The sequence below is a fragment of the Acinonyx jubatus genome, chromosome A3 (assembly GCF_027475565.1).
Source record: "Acinonyx jubatus isolate Ajub_Pintada_27869175 chromosome A3, VMU_Ajub_asm_v1.0, whole genome shotgun sequence".
Classification (NCBI taxonomy): Eukaryota; Metazoa; Chordata; class Mammalia; order Carnivora; family Felidae; genus Acinonyx; species Acinonyx jubatus.
The window spans coordinates 16,843,881-16,871,633 of NC_069388.1; the positions used below are offsets into that span (position 1 = coordinate 16,843,881).

A 27,753-nucleotide genomic window follows, 5' to 3' on the forward strand; every position below is an offset into this window, starting at 1 on the left:
TGACTTTTGTTTATGTCTTAAATACTAATGATAAATATTCAGAATAATTTCAAGAGACATTGTGCCACATATATTAGGGTAAATAGAAAACCAAGACAGACAACTTCTGTTGCTGTTCTCATCTGAACATGAGAAAAAATTTGCTAGGATTGGAAGTTCGGCTGTATTTGGGAGAGTTTTTAACCTGCTAGCAATCCTAAGAAGTTTTATAGGATGAGGTTGTTTGAACTTGGTTGTAAAGCTATTGCATGGAACTTTTCACTCCATTAAGTGGAAGATATCACTGGGGTCCCAATGGTAAGACACTGCCATTTGCAACAAGGAGTCACATCTGTGTGTGTGTCTGTAAATGTGTAGAAACTTTTTTTTACTGTAGTTAAAATATATATAGCATAAAATTTACCATTTTAACCATTGCCACTTTTAAGTGTACAGTTAGTAGCAATAAGTACATTTGTAATGTTATGCAGCCATTACCACTGTCCAATTCCAGAATTTTTCATCATTCCCAAAGAAACTCTGTGCACTTTAACACTGACTCCCCATTCCCCCTCTCTCTAGCCCTGGGACTACCATTCTACCTGCTGTCCCCATGAATTTGCTTGCTGTAAGTACCTTATAGAATGGAATCATAAGTGGGATCATGCATTATTTTGGATAGCTTTTTAAAATAAGTTTCATTGGAACACAGCCATGGCATTCATTTATATATTGTCTATGGCTGCTTTTGCACTGCATTATCAGAGGTAAATAGCTGTATTAGATACTGTATGAGTCGCAGAGCTGAAAATGTACTATCTAGTGTTGTACAGAAAAAGTTTGTAGACCCTTGAACTAGACTGGGGGTGGTGCCTGGCCTCTATGATTTCATTAGCATGGGAAAGGAGTCTCTTTTCCCCCTGATTAAGGGTAGATTTTTACAGGAGAAAAATAAGAACCTTGAACTCTGCTTGGTCAAGTTCCTACTCTGTTTTCAACCTTCTTCATATTCTAGTTAAAAAAAAAAAACTGCAAACCATTTTAGAGTACTGCCCACTTTGTCTCATGGTTTTGTTTTCTGCTCAAGGTCTAACCAACTTGGAAAGCCCTTTTTCCACCCCTGAGTTCACTAATTTAATACCCTTTGTTTCTACTAGATGATGTTTATTCCTTTCCCCTCTATGTAACAGAAACCCCTTCTGATCAATAGTGCCTGCTCTGCAAAGTGTTTCATAGTTATGAAACGATATTAGCTAAATAATATGCCTTTACAAACTTCCCTTCTCATTAAGATGAGTAATGAATTAGTTCTTCTTATTTAGATTCTGACCTTTGGGTTTTCATTTTCTCCCATGAATAAAAATAAGATTTCGACCTGGAGTTCTAAAACCATTCCAGCACCTGTGTCTCCAGAGTCCTTCTCGTTTTACTGTGGATTTGTTGAAAAAGACGATTCACATTTCCATTTTGCTTTATTTTTCCAAGATTTATCATGTTACTCACCCTGTTGAACATTGACAGACACCACCTCCCGTCAAAGTATGATGCCAAGTTTGTAGGGCATTGGGTTTCCTGTGGCCTTGAGTAACACTGTGGCTTTTTACAGTTTTGCCCATCATTGATTTGAGCTATGTATACATAAGGTTAGTCACTTATAGATTAATAACTTCATAAATATCAACATTATGAATATAATGAAAACCTCAGTGAAATGAGTCATTCAGGTTGGCAAACACTTGTGTAAAGAGCCAGTTAGTAAATATATTTCCCCTGAATTTTTTTCAATAAATCTTTATTTACAAAAATAGGTCATACTGTGCCAATCTCTGTTCTCAATCATTCACAATCATGTATTTTTTTTTTAACTTTTAAAATGTCTTTTAAAAGTACATATTGTTTTTAAGATCTCTTTTTAAAAGTGTTGACTTCATGGGTGATAGCCATTTTGAGCATATTATCCAATACTTTGGCACATCTTCCGTTTCTGTAATCAGTAGTAACCAGTCTATAATACCTAAGTGCCTCCTCCCCTGCCCCTGTATAGTAACTTCTGCTGCTCTTGTTTCTTCCACAGCCCCCTGAGGGCTCCCGTTGTTTTGGGAAGCTTGAGAGACAAAACTGTAGAGTGACCTGTGACTGGACGTTTTTCTGTCCTTGTGTCTTCAACTTTCAGGTTCTCAGTCGTTTCAAGTTTGCATCTCACAGTTTCACTTTTTAATCGTCAATTTTTCCAGTTGAAAAGATGCGTAAGGAGAGTCAGTGAAGGGTGAGCAAAATCACAAAATGCAGAAATCTGTCTAGACTTCTGCTGTTGAGGAATTCAGGGAGGCAGGAGGGGGTGGTTGGGAAGAGGCATCCAGTTGTGTGAATGAAAAACCAAGTGGGAAGGATTTGAGTTGATTCATGGGAGCCAGTGGAGTTGGGCCAAATAAGAAACCAGTTCTTGTTTTCTAGGGTAGGCATGCCCTGTCCTCCAATTCCATCTGGTGGTCCCTGTCAGCCTCCTTGGGAAAGCTGCCTCCCAGCAACCCTGCTCTGACTTGGAAGGGCGCTCTCACCCATGGTGGAGTAGATGCTCCGGGATTCTCCCAAACCACAACAATGCCAAGTTGTCCCACCTTTCACTGCCCACAGATGTTTTGTGGTCTCTGTGTTTTCATGAAGACCGATTGGTATTGCAAGGAAACTAATAGAATTCTTTAAAAAATACATGTGTGGTTTAACATTTTTATTTTGAGAGAGCACCAGAGGGGAAGAGGCAGACGGAATCAGAAGCAGGCTCCAGGCTCCAGGCTCTGAGCTGTCAACACAGAGCCCGACACGGGGCTCAAACCCATGAACCATGAGATCATGACTTGAACCTAGTGGGACGCTTAACCACCTGAGCCACCCAGGTGCCCTGGAAATTAATAGAATTCTAATTGTGTACCTTTTGTGTGAAACATTGAAGTGTTTGGTATAATAGGAAAAGAATCTTGGACGTGAAATCAAGAAGTTGAAGGTTTAAATCTAGCTTTGCTCAACAGAACCCACATGTCTTTGAGCAAATATATAGGCTTAAATTTTATATTCTGTAAATTGGGCATAATAAAATCCATCTTGTGAAATTCACTAATTCATTTACACAAATTACTAATTCAGGTAAGTGAGTACCTACTGTGTACCGGGCACTGTGTGATGTCCAGCGACCTTAGGATACATGACAGATGGGGATTTACTAGTAGTAGTAAGTCTCCCAATCTAGTAGATGCTGAAAGGACTAGGGACATGGTAGGTGCTTAATACACAGTAGCTGTTAATATTCAAGCATCGTTATGCCCACAGCTGTTGGTAATCCCAGGTCACATGGTACATGGTTACCTTGTCAGGTGGTTTCCCTGATTCCTAACATGTCCTGCCAGTTGACCCTTTGACTCTGTGTCAAAACTCAGTGCTGATCTCTGCTCCAGTGATTGACCTGATCACAGGTTCTGACCAGGAGCCTTGCTTTTTCTGCAGCTGCTGTGTCTTCCTGTTTATTGCCTGGGAGAAGCAGCTAATAAAAAGTCAATGGCTCTGCTGGCCCTTCGTGAGTGTGTGCTTTCCTGGTGCATAGGAAGTATAATTTCATGGGCCGTCATGAACCTGTCAGTCCTTGTGTGATACAAGGCAGGGCCATTTGCAGCACATGGGGTTTGGGAACCTGGGATTAGACCAAAGTCAGAGTGGGGGAAAGCCTTGAACATGTCTCCCACTCAAGATCCTGTCCCAGAGAGAGCAGCCCCCATGGACCGCAGATCCGCTACCTCCCCTTTATTTTAATGTCACCACCAGTTTTAAGAGGAAGACAAATACTGAGACTGTGAAATCAAAATGGACCAAAGGATGTTTTGGATGGGAAGGAGCATTGGATATTTTCAGGCCTGACTCCTTGGTGTCACAGATAAGGTAAGAGAAGGGTACTCAATCATACTTTGTTTCGACAGTATTTATGGAGGACTTATTCTGTGCCCAGCACTCGACACAGTGACAAATAGGACAGACAGCTTGTGGTAGCCAGTCCCCTAGATGGTTCCCAAGGACCCCAGCCTCCAGGTCTTCACACCCCCGTTGAAGTCTCCTCCACCCCTGAACCAGGCCTGGTGTGTGTGACCCATGGAATTCACAAGTAACGATGTGTCAGTTCTAGGTTATAGTACAAGATCCTGTTGCTTTCATGGTGGTATCCCTCGTTTTGAGGAAAGGCAGCTGCCGTGTCATGAATAGTCTTATGAGCAGGCCCATGTGACCTGCAGACAACAGTCACATGAGTGAGCTTGGATGAGGAGTCCCAGCAGTGGTCAGGCTTTCAGACTACTGCCTTCAGGTGTTACAGATTTAATGTGTTCCATGAAAGGAAGGACTGGCAAAGATGAGGGATTGGAATACTGCTGGGATTCAAATGTGTATCTGTGTTTACCTTTAGGAAGTGCCAGGAAGACATCTTGAGGAAGTTGAAGTTTGAAGTGATGACTGAGGGATCTGGAGGAGTTAGCCTGAGGACACAGTAGAAGGAGGGCAGACCCCAAGGTGGAAAAGAACTTGGTATGTTTGAAGATCTGAAGAAAGAGCAGGTGGCTAGAGCATGACAGGTGTCCCACCAGAGGAGCCTGGACAGGTGACTTGGGGCCACATACCCTGTGGGTCTTGTAGGCCATGGAGTGGAGTTGGGATATCATCATCTAAGTTAGTTGTCCCCATAGAACTTTCTCGGACATTGGCAGTATTCTACATCTGCTCTGTCCAGTAGGGTAGCCACTAGCCACAGGTGACTGTTTTGCCCTTGAGATCTAGCTAGTGCAATTGAGCCACTGAATTAACTTGAATACTATTGGATTTAAATTTAAAAAGCTACCTGTGGCAGGTGGGTACTATATGGGACAGTGTAGAAAGCCCAAGTGGAAGCAAGAGAGGTTTCCAGTGGGTAGGGATGTGATTTGACAGGAATCTGCAGGAAGATCTTTCTGGCTGCTGTGGGGAGAGTGGATGGAAGGTAGGCAGGGAGGAGGTGGGGCAGTGGTCGGGGTGGGGGATGGTGGCTGCCCCACCAGCTCCCTGTGCCCTTTTGCGGCCCCAGGACCATGTGAGGGTTGGAGATGCTGAGGCTGGGGTGTCAGTGTGGGATCATTCCCACCTGCTCTAAATTGATGCAGGTGGGGGTGGGCAAGCTCTCCAAGGAGAGCGGTTTCTTAGTTGCAGAAGGTATAGGGATTCCCCTCCTGGCTGTTGCAGGATGGCCCTCCTGTATAGCTGCCTTGGCAAGGTTCAGGTGTGGTGATGTATCTGCAGGCTCTATTCAGGTGGTTTATTGCCTGTGCTTTAGTTTCTTCATCTGCAAAATAGGATATGAATACATCTACCTTTGGGAGGGAATCTCACCTCCTTCCTGAATTGCCCACCATCTTACTCTTCTCTTTTCCTCCCAACTATTATGCCCACCCTGCAGGCCTCCTAAGGCTCCCTGAGCTCTCCTGCCAGCCTCTCAATGGCACTCATTGGCTCTGCTTGCCTTGGGATATTCACTCTTTTAACTATTTTTGTAGCTCACTTATTCTTAGGTGTTGAGTTCTCCAGTAGCACTTCCTGCTTACACTTGGCATTGTACAAGGAGAATGGACTTTGGTGTCAGACAAGCACAGATTCTCCTTTCATTACCTATTGGACTAGATTAGGTTAAAGAACTTTTCTGAGCCTAAAAATAAGAATAATGATACCTACCTGGGAAGTTACTATGATATATAAAAATGTGCATGAAAGCACATAGTAGCTGCTGAATAAAGTTTGTTGTGTGACTCTTGAGTGAACTTGGAGTCATGGGTGGGGGTGGAGAGTAGTAGCATTACCTAAAGATGTTTTATTCTAGTATGTCAGTTCTGGAATGGGATTGTTGTTGTTCCACATTAGAATAATGAGAAAGCTCTTATCTTTATTGGAATCCTTCTACAGAAAGAGGAGCGCTGTATTTGTGTCAGAGATAATGTGGCCTTTTTACAAGCTTTTGTGTGATAGACAATAGTAGGGACCTTTCATCTGGTGTGATCAGGGCTTTTGCTGTCTGTTTCTTTACATGGTCTGTCAGTTCCAGTCCTTACTTGGCTTCTAAATGATTTGTGTGGCATTTGGTTTGTGAATTGTGGGGTGTGTGTGCATGTATGTGCTGTGTTCTTGCATATAAATGCATGCTTGCACAACACGTGTATGCATATGGGAACGTGCCTACCTGTACGCAGGGAGCTATATGCCTGTCCATGTATAGATGTATAGATAAATGCATGTCTGTTAACATACATGCATGTGATGTTGGTAAGTTGATGTTTGTGAGTGAACTTGGCGTTTTCCTACGGACAGAGCCCAGATGGGTGCAGCAAACCTGCTGAGATCAAAGTGGACTTGTCTAGGAGAATGGGGTGATAGGGTTGGAGAGGTCTTTCTCACAGTGGATTTGGCAGCTGGTGGCTGCCTGGACTCCTCTTGGCCCCACTCTTCATAGCTCTGTGACCTCTGGGATTAAACAGGATGATGATGTAAATATAGAGTGCTTAGGATAGGGTAGAGGAAAATCACTCAGGCAGCACCCAATCTTCTTTCTAAACTTGCCTTCATTGTTATTTCCAACCCTGAGATTTCAGAGCATTTGGTAGCCAGCATGGCTCAGCCTGGCTACAAAGCGTGGCCCGAATTTAACTTAGGGAACCAAGAAGAAGATGTTTAAATGCCTCCTTTTGGGCTCCAGGAAATGACCAGCACTGCATGCAGAAGATAAAGAGCTTGAAATAAGCAGGAACAGAAGAGACAAGCCCACACCTGGGCCTTTGAAAACAAGTTAGACCCAGATCTCAGTCTGGCACCTGTGTGCTGACCCTGGTTAGATGTGTGGCCTTGGACATACTCCTCTAGGGAATTAGGGGGTAGTGAATGAATCTCCTTATGGGTTATGGGAGGATAGGAGGTAAGTCTACCCAGTGGCTGGTGCAAAGGAAATAGTACCTCTGCTCATCAGATCCCCTGACCTCTGATCTCTGCAAGTGCAAGCACTGATGATAATCTGGAGCACATCCTCAGAAGGGCAGGTGTGAGAGAGAATGGAAGAGATGGAAGTTGTTCACCCTGGGGAAGTTGAGCTCATGTGGCTTCATCTGCATTGACTGACTTGTCCTTGCTTGCTGTCTCCGGGCCTTTGCACAGTTCTCTTTGCCTGATACGTATGCTTTTAAGTTTTGTGAGTTACTTTCTTCACACCCTTTGATCTTATTTCAGATCTTACCTCCTCAGCGAGGTCTTTCCTGATTATCCTGGCTAAGTGGGTACTCAAGGTCCCTGGCTTGGTTACTCGTTGCCAAGTACCGCACTTAATTCGTTCATAATGTTTATCACCTGATAGAGATTGTGTTGCTTACTTGTTTACTCTTTTATGATTTGCCTCCCATGCCAGACTGTGAGCTCAATGAGGGCAGGTGGATGGCTTCTCCGTTACTGTCTGTCCATCACTGAACCCAGTGTCCCCTCCTTAGTGGTGCTGAGGAAATAAAAATATCTGGGTCCTAACTGTCTAAGGGTAGGAGCCTCTTGGGTAGCCTGTCTGGGTCTATGTAAAGTGTTTCAGGACACTGGGTACCTGAACCAAAAGCAAGGCAGCCACATGTTGCCGATGCCAGAGGTTAGTAGGAAATTCACCTCTCCCTGTAGAAAAGTTCAGGGCCTCAATGACATTTGCCTGCCTGGATCTTCTTCCTGTGAGTCTAATTCTGATCCACTGAGCTGCAGGGAACCAGTAAGAATACTGGCAGCAGATAGCACTGCCCTGTCCAACTGGGCTGGTGACTCCTTTTTTTACTAGGGCTCAGCTCTCCTAACCACTGCCAAAGCCATCCACGAGAAAAGGAAAAAGAAGCAATTGAACACAAATTTACTGCCTGATAGTGTAAGTTAGTTTTTGCCATCTAACAAATAAATGATCCTGTAACTTAGTGGCTTAATAAACAGAGAGGTGTGTGTGTGTGTGTGTGTGTGTGTGTGTGTGTGTGTGTGTTTAAGCTTATGATGCTGTGTGGGTCAGGTACACAGTTGTGGTCTGGACTGTTTGCTTGGTGTCTGCTAAGCATTCTCATGTGTCTGAAATGCCCCATTCATATCTTTGGTGTTTGAGAGACTGTCATCTGGGTTGTCTCAATTCTCATCCTCCAGCAGGCTAGCTCTCTCCTTCCTTCTTAGGATGCTTTCAGGGTTCCACGTGTAACAAGAGGGCAACCCCCACGCGCAAGTACTTTTAAAAGCCTCTTTTTGCAGCATGTTAGCTACTGTGTCACTAGCCAAAGTAATTCATATGGCCAAGCCCACAGGTGTTGTGGGAGGGGATGACCCAATGGTGTGTTTATGGGAAGGTAGATTTTGCAAATGGTTTACCACTCTGCTTTCTGGCAGGTGGTTGCATGTGCAATTTCATTCATTCCTTGAGTTGTAGTATTACTTTTCAGGGATGGGGGTCTTGAGGTTGAAGGAGGTACGTTGACACAATTGGAACCAAATGACAATTGTACTGGACAAAGTTAAAGAGCCAAGGAAGACATTGTTTAGGACATTTAAGACATTGCAATAGGGGAGACAGATTGAACTGGATACACTGAAACAGAGGGTTGGGGAAGTTTTCAGAGCTGAAGTGGGGGAATTCTTAGGCTCTCTGCGGTTGCTAATTCCTTTTACCAAAGGAAAAGTTAACCTTATCATACATCTTTGACAGGTGGTAGTTTTACAGCTTGGAGCAAGGTGCTGCTGAAGTTAGGCTCCTACCCTCCAGAGACTAGGAGGCAGGGGCACACTCTCCTTCAGGGCTTACATTTCATGGAGATGGTTCCTTGGTCTTGGAGAAAAACATTTTGTTTCCTGGATTATAAAACTAATAAGAGGCTGAGAGATTTGCCTACATTTCAAAGAGGCAAGAGAAAGAATTTAGAAGTTTTCTAAAGTAAATGCTCTAAGAAAAGGGAGGTGAAGGCCCATAGTAAGAAACCCGTGTAAAGTTTAATCAATTTCAGGTAACCTTAAGACCACCTTGTTCAGAATGTGATTTGAACACCGGACCATCTGATTCCAACATGCACGCCCTCCTTCCCCCACAATTTATAGTAAGCACATAGCATAGGCTGCACTTGAAAGGTAAGTCTGTCACCATTTAGAGGCAGTTGAGAAGCTTCTAAAGAATTTGTTTTATTTGAATGTAACACCTCGATGACTCTGATATAATTGCAGATGCAACATATAGAAAAAGTTGTCCTTAAAATAAGTTGTAGAATTCAAAACCACAATGTCAGAGCCCAAAGCCATATGAATACAAGGTAATCTATTCCCTTGGATGCACAGGTGAGAGATCGGGTCTTGCCCAAGGTCATGGCCCATGGTCACGCCCAAGGTCACAGAGTGAGCCAGGGTCAGACTTTGACACTGTGCCCAGAGCTTCTGACTCCCAGTTGCCAAGGGCTGAGTTCCTTTGGCCCCATCCTCCAAGGCTTTGTACCAAGGGCTTCTCAGTTTTTTTTTTTCCTTTCTTTCTTTTTAAGGGCTCACTGGCAGCTACTGCTCCAAGGCAGAAAATGTATTCATTTAAATGACTTCGTTTGGAAATAGAAGCTTGAATAATGATGTTACCATTTATAATTGCTCTGATTAACCACACCACGTTTTGCAGTTTAGAATAAAAAAAGCCTCATTTCTTTTGTGATGTGAATTTTAATTGCTTTCTCTCAGGAAGACCCCCTCCAGGCATACCTGCTTGTTCCTTAGCTCCTGGAACCTCAGAAAGACCCCTCTGGGCATACCTGTGTGCTCTCTGAGTTCTCTGGCAGAGATTGGGGGCTGGACACAGGGCATGTATTCTGGGAATACCAGGCCGGTTGAGATTTTGGGACCGAAATCCCTGCTGCTGGTAGGACCATAGTTTCACACTACCTTTGCCGGCGGGGAGGGGGGGGGGGGCATCACAGCACTTAGAGGTCCCACAAGACCCAGACTGAAGACCTGGGATAAGGGAGTTTTTCTTATGGGTATTGGAAGCTCACTGTGGTTGTCATCCCTGAGATTACAAAGGGGGCAGATTCATCCATAATTTATCTGCCAGTGAATGTGTCTTCTCAGATGGATTTCCTTTTTTATTTTTTTTAACCTTAAGGATATTTTCACTTATTTTTCTATTCTTGTTTGACATTTCACCCATATGAAATAAAAATCACAGTGCAGTGAAAAAGGCAAGAGTTGAAGAAAATATAGGTGAATATTTATTTGATCTTAGTAGGAGCTAAGGTTTTCCAAGTTAAAAGCAAAGAAACAAACTATAAGGGGAAAGAAAGATGCATTTGGTTACATAAAAATCTTAAACATTTATAGGTAAAAATAAAATGACAAAATTAAGAGACAAACAACCTGGGGAAAATATTTACAACATACATGATTCACAATGATCAGTTATCCTTAATATATAAAGAAAACTAATAATCAACAACAACAAAAAATCAATGTCTTGATAGAAAAAGGAAAAAAGGGTATGAATAGACAATTTATGGAAGAAAAATAAGTTGATAAAGAATAATCTTTATTTACATTGACTAAAGTTTGAGCAATGATACTGCTGAGGATGAGGTGATGTGGTTGTCAAGAGTATAAATCTCTCCAGTTTTTCTGAAGGGCAATTTGATACATACTTTGAGAATCTTAAAATGTGTATACCCTTTCACCTTGTAATTGCATTCCCAGAAACCTACTTTGGAGAAATAGAGATGTACATAAAAGAGAAAAGGATTTTTATCAGAACATTATTTGGGCTGGATAAAATTGAAGAAAAATTTATTTTTTTAAATTTTTTTTAACATTTATTTATTTTTGAGACAGAGACAGAGCATGAACAGGGGAGGGTCAGAGAGAGAGGGAGCGGGACTCGAATTTACAGACCGCGAGATCATGACCTGAGCCGAAATCAGATGCTTAACCAACTGAGCCACCCAGGCACCCCGAGGAAAACAAATGTAAATACCAGCAGAGAGTAGTTAAAATAATTATGTGGATTTCATATAATGGAATTCTCTGCAGATATACAAAATGATAGTTTCAAGTTTTATGAATGCCATGTGAAAGTCTCTCACTATGTTCAGTTTAAAAATTAGTAAACTAATCTTCATATGCAGTATTACTGATTTCTTTTCATTTTTTTTTAAATTTTTTTTTAACGTTTATTTATTTTTGAGACAGAGAGAGACAGAGCATGAACGGGGGAGGGGCAGAGAGAGAGGGAGACAGAATCGGAAGCAGGCTCTAGGCTCTGAGCCATCAGCCCAGAGCCCGATGCGGGGCTCGAACTCCTGGACCGTGAGATCGTGACCTGAGCTGAAGTCGGAGGCTTAACCGCCTGAGCCACCCAGGCGCCCCATTACTGATTTCTTTTATATATAAAACAAAAGTTAATGGAAGAGAATGAGCCAGAGTGTTAGCAATTCATCGTATCTTTGATAGAATATGGGCAATTCTTGTTTCTTTTTTAAAAGGAACTTGCAAACTACTTCTCATACTTACATAAATATTTCTTTTAAAATCTAAGAGCCTAACAAATGATATTAAAACATTAAAAGAGAAAAAGAATCAAGTTTGTGACGCGTTTGGGTTTAAATCTGAACTTTGCATTTAGTAGCTGGTTGATCTTAATCTTTTTTAATAAAGATTTTATCTTAATTCCAGTCTACTTAACAGTATTAGTTTCAGGGGTACAGTATAGTGGTTCAACAGTTATGTACATCTCCTTAATCCCCATCACCTAGTTAACCTGTCCCCTGTGCACCTACTCTCTGGTGACCATCAATTTGTTCTCTATGGTTAAGAGTCTGTTTCTTGGTTTGTCTCTCTTGTGTTTCCTTTGATCCTTTGTTTTGTTTCTTAAAGTCCACATGTGAGTGAAATCCTATGATATTTCTTTCTCTAATTTCACTTAGCATTATATTCTCTAGCTCCATGCATATCACTACAAATAGGAAGATTTCATTCTTTTTTTTTTAAAGGCTGCATAATACTCCATTTCTGTGTATCACTATATATATGGTGGTAGTATATATATACCATTATATGTATATATGTGTGTGTATATATATGTACACACATATATACCACTTCTTTATCCATTCATTGATTGAACACCTGGGCTGCTTCCATAATTTGGCTGTTGTAAATAACGTTGCTATAAACATAGGAGTGCATGTATACCTTTAGAATTAGTGTTTTTTGTATTTTGGGGGTAAATAGCCAGTAGTGTGTTTACTGGATCAATAGGGTAGTTCTATTTTTAACTTTTTGAGGCACCTCCATACTGTTTTCCACGGTGGATGCATCGGTTTGCATCCCTACCAATGTGAGAGATCCTACCAGCATGAGGGTTCCTTGCCAACACCTATTATTTCTTGTGTTTTTTATTTCCGCCATTGTGAAAGGTGTGAGGTGATACCTCATTGTGATTTTGATGTACATTTCCCTGATGAGTGATGGTGAACGTCTCTTCATGTGTCTGTTGGCCATCTATCTGTCTTTGGAGAAATATCTATCCATGTCTTCTGCCCATTTTTTAATTGAATTGTTTTTTTGTCTGTTGAGTTGTATCAATTCTTTATAGATTTTTGGCTCTCTTTAGTGGGTATGTCATTTGGAAGTATCATCTCCCATTTTGTAGGTTGCCTTTAAGTTTTGTTGATAGTTTACTTCGCTGTGCAAAAGCTTTTTATTTTTATGTAGTCCCAATAGTTTATTTTTGCTTCTCTTTACCTTGCCTCTGCAGACCTATCTAGAAAAATGTTACTATGGCCGATGTCACAGAAATTGGTGTCTATACTCTCTTCTAGGAATTTTACGGTTTCACGCCTCATATTTAGGTCTTTAATTTTTTTGTTTTATTTATTTTTTATAATTTAACTTTATTTTTTTATTTTTTAAGATTTACATCCAAATTAGTATATAGTGAAGCAATGATTTCAGGAGTAGATAAGTGCCCCTTTACCCATTTAGCCCATCCCCCCTCCCACAACCCCTCCAGCAACCCTCAGTTTGTTCTCCATATTTATGAGTCTCTTTTGTCCCCCTCCCTGTTTTTATATTACTTTTGCTTCCCTTCCCTTATGTTCATCTGTTTTCTCTTAAAGTCCTCATATGAGTAAAGTCATGACTTTTGTCTTTCTCTAATTTCACTTAGCATAATACCCTCCAGTTCCATCCACGTAGTTGCAAAGGGCAAGATTTCATTCTTTTTGATTGCCGAGTAATACTCCATTGTGTGTGTGTGTGTGTGTGTGTATATATATATATATATATATATATATATATACACCACGTTTTCTTTATCCATTCATCCATCGATGGACAATTGGGCTCTTTCCATACTTTGGGTATTGTTGACAGTGCTGCTATAAACGTGGGGGTGCATGTGTCCCTTCGAAACAGTACACCTGTATCCCTTGGGTAAATACCTAGTAGTGCAATTGCTGGGTCGTAGGGTAGTTCTATTTTTAGTTTTTTGTGGAACCTCCATACTGTTTTCCAGAGTGGCTGCACCAGCTTGCATTGCCACCAACAATGCAGAAGAGATCTCTTTGCATCCTCACCAACATGTTATTGCCAGAGTTATTGATGTTTGCCATTCTGACAGATGTAAGGTGGTATCTCATTGTGGTTTTGATTTGTATTTCCCTGATGATGAGTGATGTGGAGCATTTTTTCATGTGTCGGTTGGCCGTCTGGATGTCTTCCTTGGAGAAGTGTCTATTCATGTCTTTTGCCCATTTCTTCACTGGATTATTTGTTTTTTGGGTGTTGAGTTTGATAAGTTCTCTATAGATTTTGGATTCTAACCCTTTATCTGATATGTCATTTGCAAATATCTTCTCCCATTGTGTTGGTTGCCTTTTAGTTTTGCTGGTTGTTTCCTTTGCTGTGCAGAAGCTTTTTATTTTGATGAGGTCCCAATAATTCATTTTTACTTTTGTTTCCCTTGCCTCCAGAGATGTGTTGAGTAAGAAATTGCTGCGGGCAAGATCCAAGAGGTGTTTGCCTGCTTTTTCCTTGAGGATTTTGATGGCTTCCTGTCTTACATTGAGGTCTTTCATCCACTTTGAGTTTATTTTTGTGTGTGGTGTAAGAAAGTGGTCCAGGTTCATTCTTCTGCATGTCACTGTCCAGTTTTCCCAGCACCACTTGCTGAAGAGACTGTCTTTATTCCATTGGATATTCTTTCCTGCTTTGTCAAAGATTAGTTGCCCATCCGTTTGTGGGTCCATTTCTGGGTTCTCTATTCTGTTCCATTGATCTGAGTGTCTGTTTTTGTGCCAGTACCATACTGTCTTGATGATTATAGCTTTGTAGTGGAGCTTGAAGTCTGGGATTGGGATGCCTCCTGCTTTGGTTTTCTTTTTCAAGATCGCTTTGGCTATTCGGGGTCTTTTCTGGTTCCGTACACATTTTAGGATTACTTGTTCTAGCTCTGTGAAGAATGCTGGTGTTACTTTGATAGGGATTGCGTTGAATATGTAGATTGCTTTGGGTAGTATTGACATTTTAACAATATTCTTCCTATCCAGGAGCATGGAATCTTTTTCCATTTCTTTGTGTCTTCAATTTCTTTCATCAGCTTTATTTTTCACCTCTTTGGTGAAATACCTAGATTTATTCCTAGGTCTTTTATGGTTTTTGGTGCAAGTGTAAATGGGATCCATTCCTTGATTTCTCTTTCTGTCACTTCATTGTTGGTGTGTAGGAATGCAACCGGTTTTTGTGCATTGATTTTATATCCTGCAACTTTGCTGAATTCATGAATCAATTCTAGCAGTTTTTTGGTGGAATCTTTTGGGTTTTCCATATAGAGTGTCACGTCATCTGCGAAGAGTGAAAGTTTGACCTCCTCCTGGCCTATTTGGATGCCTTTTATTTCTTGGTGTTGTCTGATTGCAGAGGCTGAGACTTCCAATACTATGTTGAATAATAGTGGCGAGATTGGACATCCCTGTCTTGTTCCTGACCTTAGGGGGAAAGCTCTCAGTTTTTCCCCATTGAGGATGATATTAGCATTGGGTTGCTCCTATATGGCTTTTATCATTTCGAGGTATGATCCTTCTATCCCTACTTTCTTGGGGGTTCTTATGAAGAAAGGATGCTGTATTTTGTTAAATGCTTTCTCTGCATCTATTGAGAGGATCATATGGTTCTTGTCCTTTCTTTTATTGATGTGATGAATCACGTTAATTGTTTTGCAGATATTGAACCAGCCCTTCGTCCCAGGTATAAATCTCACTTGGTCGTGGTGAATAATTTTTTTAATGTATTGTTGGATCCGGTTGGCTAATATCTTGTTGAGGATTTTTGCATCCATGTTCATCAGGGAAATTGGTCTATAGTTTTCCTTTTTAGTGGGGTCTTTGTCTGGTTTTGGAATCAGGGTAATGCTGGCTTCATAGAATTTGGAAGTTTGCCTTCCATTTCTATTTTTTTGGAACAGTTTCAAGAGAATAGGTGTTAACTCTTCCTTAAATGTTTGGCAGAATTCCGCTGGAAAGCCATCTGGCCCTGGACTCTTGTTTTTTGGCAGATTTTTGATTACTAATTTGATTTCCTTACTGGTTATGGGTCTGTTCAAATTTTCTATTTCTTCCTGTTTCAGTTTTGGTAGTGTATATGTTTCTAGGAATTTGTCCATTTCTTCCAGATTGTCCATTTTATTGGCATATAATTGCTCATAATATTCTTATTGTTTTTATTTCTGTTGTGTTGGTTGTGATTTCTCCTCTTTCATTCTTAATTTTACTTACTTGGGTCCTTTTTTCTTCTTGATCAAACTAGCTAGCGATTTATCAATTTTGTTAATTCTTTCAAAGAACCAGCTTCTGGTTTCATTGATCTGTTCTACTGGTTTTTTCATTTCGATAGCATTAATTTCTGCTCTAATCTTTATTATTTCCTGTCTTCTGCTGGTTATGGGTTTATTTGCTGTTCTTTTTCCAGCTCCTGAAGGCATAAGGTTAGGTTGTGTATCTGAGATCTTTATTCCTTCTTTAGGAAGGCCTGGATTGGGTCTTTAATTGTTTTTGAGTTTCTTTTTGTGTATGGTGTAAAAAATGGTCCAGTTTCATTCTTTTGCATGTAGCTGTCCAGTTTTTCCAACACCATTTTTGAAGAGATGCTCTTTTTTCCGTTGGTTATTCTTTGCTGCTTTGTTGACCATATAATTGTGGGTTTAATTTTGGGTTTCCTATTCTGTTTCATTGATTCCCGTGTTGTTGTGGCAGTATCATACTGCTTTGATTACTGCAGCTTTGTAGTATAACTTAAAGTCTGGAGTTGTGATACCTCCAGCTTTGCTTTTCTTTTTCAAAATTTCTTTTGCTATTAGGGGTCTTTTGTGATTGCATTAAATGTGTAGATTGTTTTAGGTAGTAAAGACATTTCAACAATATTCTTCCGATCCTAGAGCATGGAATGTCTTTCCATTCCTTTGTGTCCTTTCAATTTCTTTCATGAGTGTTTTATAGTTTTCAGAGTACAGGTCTTTCATCTCTTTGGTTAGGTTTATTCCTAGTTATCTTACTGTTTTGGGTGCAATTGTAAATAGTATTAATTTCTTTTTATACTGCTTTGCTGTTGGTGTATGGAAATGCAAGTGATTCTTGTACATTGATTTCGTATCCTGCAGCTTTACTCAATTGTTCTGTCAGTTCTAGTAGTTTTTTGGTGCTGTCTCTTGGGTTTTCTCTATATAGGAAGTTTTTCTTCTTCTTTACCAATTTAGATGCTTTTCTTTCTTTTTGTTGTCTGCCAACTGTGGCCAGGACTTCAAGTACTATTTTTTAAAATATTTTTTAAATGTTTATTTTTGAGACAGAGCATGAACGGGGGAGGGTTAGAGAGAGGGAGACAGAATCTGAAGCAGGCCTCAGGCTCTGAGCTGTCAGCACAGAGCCCGACCTGGGGCTCCAACTCTGGGACTGAGAAATCATGACCTGAGCTAAAGTCAGACGCTCAACCAGATGAGCCACCCAGGCGCCCCTTCAAGTCCTATTTTGAATCAAAGTGGTGAGAGTGGATATTCTGGTCTTGTTCCTGACCTGAGGGGAAAAGTTCTGTTTTTTCCCCTTTGAGGATGATATATTCTGTGGGTTTTCCATATAAGGCCTTTATTATGTTGAGGTATGTTCCCTCTAAACCTGCTTTGTTGAGGATTTTTTTCATAAATGGATGTTGTCCTTTGTGAAATGCTTTTTCTACATCTATTGAAATAACCATATGGTTTTTCTCCTTTTATTGATATGATGTATCATGCTGATTGATTTGTGGATATTGAATCACTCTTGCATCCTGGAAGTAAATCCCACTTGATCGTTGTGAATTACTTTTTAAAAGTATTGCTGAACTTGGTTTGCTAGTATTTTGTGAGGATTTTTGCATCTGTGTTCATGAGAGATATTTACCTATAGTTGTCGCCCTCTTTTTTTTTTTTTTTTTGTGGTTGTCTTTATCTGGTTTGGTGTCAGGATAATGCTGACCACATAGAATGAATTTGAGAAGAATAGATATTAACTGTACTTTTAAATGTTTGATAGAATTCTGCTGTGAGGCCATCTGGTCCTAGACTTTTGTTTGTTGGGAGGTTTTTGATTATTGATACAATTTCCTTCTAATCTGTCTTTCAAAATCTGTTTCTTCATGCTTCAGTTTTGGAAGGTTCTATGTTTCTAGGTGTTTATCCATTTCTTCCAGGTTGTACAATTCATTGGCATAAAGTTTTTCATCATATTACTTCTCCCATTTCTTTGGTGTTGGTCCTCCTTTTTCAGGTGTGATTTTGTTGGAGTTCTTTGCCTTCCATGAGTCTGATTTGAGGTTTATCAATTCAGTTGATCTTTTCAAAGAACCAGCTCCTGGTTTCATTATCTGTTCTATTTTTCTTCAGTTGCCATGCCATTTATTTCTGGTCTAGGCTTTATTTCCTTCCCTCTGATGGTGTTGGGTTTTGTCCATTCTTTTTATAGCTCTTTTATGTGTGAGGTTGGATTGTTTGAGATTTTTCTTCCTGAGGTAGACTTACATTGCTATCAACTTCCCTCTTAGAACTGCTTTTGCTATCCCAAAGATTTTGGACTGTTGTGTTTTCATTTTCATTTGTGTCCATGTAGTTTTTGATTTCTTTCTTGATTGCTTGGTTGACCCATTCATTGTTTCAGTAGCATATTATTTAATCTCCATGTATTTGTGCCCTTTCCAGATCTTTTTTTTTCTGGTGGTTTATTTATTTCATAGCATTATGGTCAGAAAAGATGCATGGTATGAACTCAGTCTTCCTGGTTTTGTTAAGACTTGCTTTGTGTCCTAATAAGTGATCTGTTCTAGAGAATGTTCCATGTGAACTTGAAAATAATGTGTATTCTTTTCAATACACATTATTCAGAATACACATTGAGAAGAACATATATACATATATATTTTGGTGCTTTGGGATGGAATGTTCTGAATATATCTTTTAAATCCATGTGTTCCAGTATGTCCATCAAAGTCACTGTTTCCTTTTTGATTTTCTGTTTGGATGATCTGTCCATCAATATAAGTGGGATGCCAAAGTTCCCTACTATTATTGTATTACTATTGACTAGTTCCTTTATGTTTGTTATTAACTGTTTTATGCATTTTGGTGCTCTGTATTTGGTGCATAAATACTTAAAGTTGTTTCATCTTATTATATAGTGTCCTTCTTTGACTCTTTTTATAGTCTTTGTTTTAAAATCTATTTTTGTCTGATACAAATAATGTTACCCCAGCTTTCTTTTGACATCCATTTGCATGATACATGTTTTTCCATCTACTCACTTTCAATTTTATAAGTCTTTAGGCTTGAAATGAGTCTCTTGTAGACAGCATATACCTGGGTCTTGTTTTTTAATTTTTCCATCACCTGTGTTTTTTGATTGGAGCACTTAGTCCATTTCCATTCAAACTTAATTATTGAAAGATAAGTATTTATTGCCATTTTGTTACTTTTTTTTGTGGTTTCTATAGATTTTCCTTGATTCTTGCTGTCTTTCATGGTTTGCTGATTTTCTTCAGTGATACACTTATATTTCTCTTTATTCTGATCTGTTCCTAGTTTTTGATTTGTGATTACCATTAGGTTTGTATATAGCTTTTCCTGCTTATTGCAGTCTATATTAAGTTGATGGTCACTTACGGTTGAATTCATTCTTTACTCCTCTGCCCCCTACATTTTAGGTATATGGTGTCATATTTTATGTCATTTTATTTTGTGAATCCCTTGACTTATTTTTACAGATGTACTTATTTTTCATACTACCATCTATGGTCTTCCTTTCCAGTCAGAATCATCTTTAATATTTCTTGTAGGGCTAGTTGAGTGGTCATGAACTCCTTTAGATATTGCTTGGACCTTGACAGTTTGGAACCTTCTGTCTGTAAAGTGAAGACAAATGCAGCCCTGCACAAATTTGTTCTAAGGGATAATTCAGAATATATGGAATGTAGCCCTGAATATTTTCTCAGTAACTGTTAAGTAGGGTCCTTTATTCTCTCTGTTGGTCTGTCTGGCATTTGGATTTGGAAGCTAAGGTCTGGATTGGTCTTTGAATTCTCTTCTATGATTTTGTGCTTGTTTTGGATTTCCCTAGTTAGCTCCAGCCATTTGTTGCATTTTCCCCAGAGAGGATTAGGTCAGCCTTGACATTGCTATGGTTAAACATTTGAGTGGGCTTGTTTAGGTTATATCATTTTGGGCTATGGACTCTTAAATCTGTTTCTTTCTTTTGTTTGACAGAATAAAACTGGTATACCCATTGGTGGCAAAAATGTGACTAAATGGTCAATTCTGTACCCTGTTCGTGGACATAGAAACTCCTATAACCCTTTTAAAGGAAAGTTTGGAAATAGATATCAAGAGACTTTTTAAGTACCATCATATCTTTTGATTCAGTAATCCTATGTTTGAGAAATAGTGTGTTAAGATAGTAAACAGATATAGACCCTAACTTGTGTACAATCCCAAAACTGTGTCCTTTTCAGCATCTGAGAAGATACGGCATAAATGTGGTTGTTTGTGCTTGTAAGGGTTAAGGTTCCTTTGGCAGGAGACTAAAAGTCTACATTTCTGTCCGGATGATGCTGATGAGAATGGCTTCGAAATCAGACACAGTTCTTTCACTCATTGTGGTATAGATGAAAGAGGCCACGTGGGGTAATGGAAGGATCTGATCACTGGTATCAGCCAAAATGGATTTGCATCCAGATGTTGATAGGTGACTGACGTGTGATCTTGCACAGATACCTCCCTTCTCTATGTGCCCATTGCCTCATCTGTAAAGTGGGTACGATAATGCTAGCCTTGCAGTGATTTTCTGTGTAGAGGAGAATGTCTAGGACTAGGAATGTGATCCTATATCATCCTTCCTTTTTTTACAGTGAATTGGACTGGTAATTATGGATAAGTTAGCCTTCTGTGTTGATTCTCCTAGGCTCCCTGGGAGATAGCCAGGCTTCCAGACTCCCTTACACCTCCATAGTCCCCAGAAATAGTGTTGGCTGGGTCCTTAGCCAGCTCCCCTAGAAACTGGGGGTGGGTATGGGCATGGGGAGCAGTTCTGCCTTGTTTCCCCAAACATCATAATGCCATGAGGGCATTAAGACAGAAGCTTTTGCAGAAATTGTTTTCATAAAATAAAAGCTTACAGATTTTAGGTGAATATTACTTTATAATAAAAATCTGAAAGACAAGATTTTGTTAAAAAAAAAAAATGGGTATCTGATACACAAAGTTTGGAAGGTGTAGAGGAGTAGAAAGACTAGGAAAACAAGGACACACGTTTCCTGACCACCCAAGATAACCATTGTTGGTTTTTTCCTGTATTTCCCTTTAGAGTTGCCTGTGCATTTTCATATAATTGAAATCATACCGTATATATTGCCATGCATCTTCCTTTTTGTTCATTTGGCCACATAATACAGACTTTTCTCACATTATTAGAAACTCTTTGTAGAAGTGGCATTGAATCGCTTCATGTTCCTCTATTTAGTGGATATTAGATATATAACTATTCATTTCAGTTATTTTTAAAACAGTTGAAAACAATATTTTCCATATTCAATATTTTCTGTCTCTTATCCTTAATGTCTATATCAGATATTCCTCAAATTATTTCCTTGTTCAGAATGTCTGTATATCAGGCTAGGGCTGGCAGAATTACACCTTTGAATGTCTGTAATGACTCCAGGTTAAATCTTTAATGCATTCTAGCTATTTTTTTTTAATGTTGTCTATAATTTCTATTGGAAATTGAGATGCTGCAGCAGCTTCGATGAGAAATCATACTTCACAAAGTGGAGAGAACGGTGCATTCCTGATTTGGAGTGGCTGTTAATGGCAAATAGAAAATGACCATTTGGGGTGGAGCTGGGAATAGCTTTTGTTTTAATTTCTGTTAAGAACTGGGACTGGGGGGGAGGTGGAATGAGAGTTGTGTTCCCTTTTGTGGGTAATGTGAATACACTAGAAATTGAACAGATTTTTTTCTTTCTGTCTCTGGCCTTAGTGGAACTTGTACTAATTTTCTGGAGTTGTTCACCCAGCGCTTACAATTGCTTTTACCAGAAACGATCTCATTTCAGAAGCCTGTGAAGAGGAAAAGGAAATGTGTTCTCACGACTGTGAGTCAGTGTAGAGTGAAGGAAGCTGCAGAGAGCTCTGCGTGTGTCTGTGGGTGTGGAATTGTGTGAGAAAGAGTGTGTGTGTTGGGGGCAATGCATTGACAGAATTAAGTCAGGAGAATGTGGGAAATAACAAAGTTCTGTGTGGCTCCTGCTTGACATGCTCGAGTGAATGCCAAGATCTCTTCCGGGACTCAGAAGTTTTAGGGTGTTAGGGCTTCCCTGTCACTGGTAAGAAAGTATCAGAGGGCCTGGTTGATGGGCTGTGCAGGGTGCAGGGTGGTTGGGAGTGGAGATCAGAGAGGTTGCCTAACTTTGTCAGGATTGCACAGCTCAATTTTGCTTAATTGCAAAGCTTCTTCTGATTGCACCCTGCCCCATAGCACCTGGTCCTCTGGAATATGATCTGCTGCTGGTTGGGGGCGGTGGTTGTATGTAAGTGGCTCATGGTCATGTGCTGCTCCTAACTAAGGGCAGATAACACTCATGGATGCTCTGAACTTTTAAAAACCATAGCCCAAGATTTGCTGTGTTTATATGTTACACCCCCTCAGCTCAGTTCCCCAAAACTCTCGGAGAGAAAAGGGATTACAGAGCTGGGAACTGTATTCTGATTAGCATTTCACTTTTGCACCTGCCAGATGGGGCAGATCATTACCTGGAAATTATGTTCAGTTTTTGTATACAAGAAATACTGGTAAATTACCCTAAACAGAATTTATCCATTTATACCTAGGGCAGGTGTGTGAGCACACTTTTTCTACTTTTTGATCCTGTACAAATTCAAACTGGAAACCTTCCCTTTGAGGCTTCAGCTCTTATTTTTTTTTTCTTTGTAAGACATTTATTCCTGTTTCTTTAATTCACATATTTGAGTACCTGCCATTTGCCAGGTACCATTCCAGGCATGTGTATGTGTGTGTGTATGCGCGCGTGTGCACACGTAAAACAGATGAGGACCCAGTGTGGAGAGAAGGCCATCAAAAAATTGCAGATACTAGGTGCAGGCAAAATGAGAAGGATGAAGAATTGGGTTGGGTATTGTGTCCAGCCTCCAAAGAAGTGATGTTTGAGCTGACATTTCAGGCCCAGATGTCAAGAGTAACTTGCCATCTGAAGAGTTTGGGAGAAGCAAGTTCTTTTAGTATATTTTATTTCCTCCCCGAAATTGGTGTCTTCTTCTGTCTCCATATCAAAATGGTGCCACCATCCACTTAGTTGCTTGAGTCAAAAATGTACGAGTTCTCTCCAGTTCCTCATTTTCCCTTTCTATCCCCCGCTCTTTTGTCACCAGCCCTGAAAGGTATTCCTAGCTGTCACTTCTCTCCATCTCTGCTCCCAGCTGTCATCATCTCTCCCCTGGACTGCTGTGATAGCTTCCTGATTAATCTTCCTGCTTGCCCCCTTGCCGTGCTCCTGTACCTTATAATTATTCTCCAGCCAGTGGTGAAGGTGCTTCGGACCAGATAGTAGCTACTGGCCATGTGTAGGTATTTAAATTTAAATTACCAAGTGGACTAAAACAGACTAAAAATAAAAATTCGTCAGTTACACTAGCCACATCTCAAGTGCTCATTAGTCACATGTGGCCAGTGCCTTATTGCATTTGGCAGTCTAGATAACAGAATTACTTCCGTCATTGCAGGGAGTTCTTTAGGATAACTCGGAGATAGAGTAATCTTTCCAAAGTATACACCAGCTCGTGACACTTTCTGCTTGGAACATCAGATAGTTAGGTAGTATTACAGCTCACTGAGAATAAAGGCCAAATACTTTATTCTGATCTAGAGTCCCACATGATCTGGCCCTTCCTACCTGTCCAGCCTCATCATATTTCTGTTTCCTCTTTGATCACTATATTCCAGTCATACTTTGGCTTCCTATTACTAGAACACAAAGAACTTGTTCACTCCTTGGGGCCCTCATAAGAGTTCACACCTGAGTTCCCTCGGCATGGCATGCCCTGTCTTCCTTCCCCCATCCTAAACAAATTCTTTGTGTTGATGGCTCCTTGTGGCATTTAGTCATCAAAATAAATGTCACCATCTCCAGAGGCCTTCCTTGACTATCCAATCTTAAGTAGCCATCTGCTTGTTACAGTGAGCGCTGGGTGTTGTATGTAAGTGATGAATCACTAAATTCTCCTCAAACCAACATTACACTATAGATTAACTGGAATTTAAATGAGACTTTGAAACAAAGAAGCCATCCAGTGGCTGTCATACAACTGAGTTAAATTGTCTTCCCACTCTTACTACTGATGCTTATTCATTTATTGCTGAATTGTCTTTTGCTTGTCTCAGCTTACTAGTGTCTGGCTTCCCACGTAGCAAAGGGCTATCTGCCTGGTTCAAGGCTACAATCCCAGTGCCTAGAACAGTGCCTGACTACTGTTGGTGCTCAACTAATACTTGTTTCAGGAATGAATGAATCCTCCCAGGGAAGCAGGACTGCTGCTAGCCCAGATGGCTGCTATAGTGTATGAATTAGAAAAGGCACCCTTTGCTCTGCCTGATCTTGTACAGTGAACATCCTGCCCAACTGCCTGGTAGCGCTCATAAGGGGGTGACCTCTCTAGGCAAGAGGAATACCAAGTGCAGAGAACCTGAAGGAGGAATATGCTTCATGTGTTTGACAAAAAAGGCTGGTGTCTGTGGAACACAGTGTGTAAAGGGGATTGTACAATGAGAAAAAATCAGGAGATATGGTTGGGGGACAGGTCATGTGGGGCCTCAAAGGTCGTGGTAAGGAGGTTTTATTAGTGTTCCAAGTACAGTAGGAAGCCATTGGAGTATTTAAGGAAGGGAGAGACATCGGATTTACGGTTTGTTTATTCTCCGTTTTATTTCCTTGCCTTTATGGGTAAATCTGTTCTAACATTTTTCTCAGGTATATGATTTGGGGGAAATTTTTAGTTTGAACGCTAGTTCTCCCAAGGGTCGGGGACTTCTCTGAAGACTGAAAAATCCTCAGACGACACTTTCAGGTGCAGCAATTAGGTCCCAAAGGCACATTGACTGTTCTTTGAAAAGCTTTCTGGCATTCATTGCTGCTAATTTTGAAGGTTACAAATTTTCAGCTTTCTGCTAAAGGTGACAGAGGCACAGAGCAATACTAATTAGGAAAAATCCCAAGTAGTTGATTGTGGCCATTTGGTAGAGTTTTGAAATGCAAATAAAAACATGCGTACAGCTCTTTCTTTGGAATGGGAATACCTATTCCGCCTGGTTTTTGGTTTCAGAATCTATCTGCCTGTGAACAGGATGTGTGACCTCTGTGCGCGTTTTTACACGTGAGTACAGATTGAATTGATAACTTGCTCTGGTCTCAATTTCGTCTCTTGAAACGCAAGGAAAAATACATCACTTCTTCCAAAAGTATCCTTTACCATATTCTCTCATTTCTAAGATGCTATAAAGAAAAAAAAAACACCCTTGGTTAAATTGTAGCTTTTGGGGAACAACAACGGATATATCAATAGCAAGAAGGAGTCTGGTTTCAGAGAAGTTAAATGTGAAGCCAAGTATCTGCCTTATATCGATCATTCTCTACTTTGGAATCAAAGCTAATATGGGACTGCTAAATTCTAAGCACTTTGAATACTGACTCATGTTAATCCTCAAGGCAATTCTTGAGGTTGGTTTATTATCCCCATGTTCCAGATACAGAAACTGAGGCACAGAGAGGTTAAGTAACTTTTCCAAGGCATGAAGGTAAAGTGTGTTTACATATTCCACAGTCTGCAGTGATGTCTTCACAGTAATATTACCTGTTGTTATTTGTAGATGTATATTCCATCATCTTTGTTGAGCAGAGCCGAGCCCAACTTGACAAAGAGCCAGCCTGGTGGTCCGGGCTGGATTCTGAACACTTACGTCCCTAGCTTGACTGTCCAGTTCCGGAGTTCTGATCCAGAGCCCAGAGCATTTGGCTGATCTTGGAACCCAGGTTCATCCTCCCATGTGGACCAGCATTTTGACTGGATTTTGTTTGTTCCAAGTCAAGAAAGAAGGAAATACTCAATTATAAAACAGAAAAAAGGAAATAGAAAGAATGCCTTTCTTTTTCACCCGTAGGTAGAGTCCGCCTCTCTGCTGAAACTCTTCTTTTTTTTAATGGCTGTAAAATGAGGGAGAAATTGAGAACAACAACAACTACCAAAAGAGCATTTCCCTTTAGGCAAACCTACGTGTGACACTCCATTAACGATACCTGAGTCGTCTTCCATCTAGTGGGAGCAACACAATACTCACGTTAACCAGTCCTTGATGGTGCCAGAAGCAGGAGATGACTGGTCAGTTTCCATCCTGTCAGTCATTTTCAGGCAAACAGAGGGTGTCTCTGGGTTCCGCGTGGACACACAGTCGAATGTTGGCAGCACTGCTTGTAGTTCCGTGAGTGCTTGATGCTTGGTCTGCAGCTTATGGCAGAAAGAGGATGAAGAACTGGACGGACGTAGGTCCTGGGGTCTTCACCTGCCACTCACTCAGCTGATGTCTGTCAACTCTGAGCCTCAGCATCCTTCATCGTGCAGAGAAGAAATAGTAATCGCTTATGTCAGCAGGTCATTGTGAGAAGTGGCTTGAAGCCTAGGAAAGTGATTTATAAACAGGAAGCTGTGGGAAATACTAGCTTCGTTATGATGTATGTTATGTTCAGTGAGCTTTTGATTTGCCACAGAGTTCGCTTGTGTAATTCTGGGTATTTTTGTGTCCTGGGACCCTTTTGCCTGTCCCTTCTCCTTCACAAGTTGCCCATCTGTGAGTTCCTTTGGTACTTGGCAGTTTGTGTATCCATTCACACATCGATGTCTCCACTCACCCGACCTACTGAACGCCTGTTGTATACCAGGTACTAGGCTAGGTTCTAGAAAACAAAGATGAATCACATAAGGATGGTCGTGGCCTTTAGGAAGCCTGTAGGCTAACGGGGGAATGGAGGAGTCCACGGAGGAGTGTCATCGGGTGCGGTTGGCACTGTAACTCAGGAGTAGGCTGCAGACAATGAGGATGTGAGGTGAGCACTCAGTTCTGTTAGGGTTGGCAGTAGAAGGAGAGGGAAGGGCTAAAAGAAGTTCCTGAAAAGGAGATGGCACTTGAGCAGAGTCTTGAAAGGTATCTACTTGTCAGGCTGGGGGAAAGGGCATACCTGAAATAGTGCGTAGTAGCCTGGCACATTCAGGAAACGGAATACTGAGTCCTGCCTTCAGAAGAGGGTGTTCAGGGAATTTGTCTTGGCAGATCTGAGGTCCAAGAGGCAAGCTGGGGCCATGTGGTGGGAATCCTCAGACACTAGACTGAGCATCTTGAGTTATCTCAATGTGCATCTTTGGGCTGCCAGCCACTGGCTGCAGGTTTTAGTAGGAGAGTGTCAGTCTTTAGTTTGAATGTTGGGAAATTTTTCCTGCCATCTGGTGTAGGTGAGGATTTGGCTGGTACAGGACAAGGATGAAGGCAGGGGGCTGGGTGGAGGCTGCTGCACTGGTCAGAATAACAGTCTAGGGGAGAAGGGATTCGGGGGCAGGTGAATGGGGTCAACCACTGCATAGATTCCTAGGGCTGCTATAGCAAATGACCACCAATGTTTTGGTGACTCAAAACAACAGAAATGTATTCTCTCAAAGTTCTAGAGGCCAGAGTCTGAAATCAAGGTATCAGCAGGGCTCTGAAAACTCCAGAGCACACTTTGTCCCCTATCTGGTTGCTTCTGGTGGCTGTTGGCACTCTTTGTGACTGTATCACTCTAGGCTGTGCCTCTCTTTTCACATGGCCATCTGTCTGTGTCTTTTCCTCTTTTGTTTCTTAGAAGGACACTTGTCACTGGAGTTAGAACCCATCTTAGTAATTTAGGATAATCTCATCTCAAGATCCTTAACATGATCATATCTGTAGACTCAGTTTCCCAAAATGGTCATATTCAGTTTTGAGGGATCAGAATGTGGACATATCTTTTGAGGAGCACCATTAAATCCATTATACCTACTGAATGGATGGAGCTGCTCCTGTTCTCAGGGTCCCTGTAAGTAGCTATAGAAGGAAGGGCTGAGGT

At 40.8% G+C, this 27,753-nt stretch overlaps 1 protein-coding gene and 1 long non-coding RNA gene across 14 annotated transcripts in view; one reads left to right on the top strand and one right to left on the bottom strand.

Annotated features, from left to right (window-relative positions):
• Positions 1–27,753, top strand: part of PTPRT (protein tyrosine phosphatase receptor type T) — a 1,056,329-nt gene that overhangs the window by 172,450 nt on the left and 856,126 nt on the right. The window lies entirely within an intron of this gene.
• On the bottom strand, positions 24,402–26,210 carry LOC128311114 (uncharacterized). The gene is made up of 3 exons (XR_008289096.1): positions 25,959–26,210; positions 25,581–25,684; positions 24,402–25,116 (listed from the first exon to the last, which is right to left on the bottom strand). It is a non-coding gene; the product is annotated as an uncharacterized LOC128311114 (long non-coding RNA).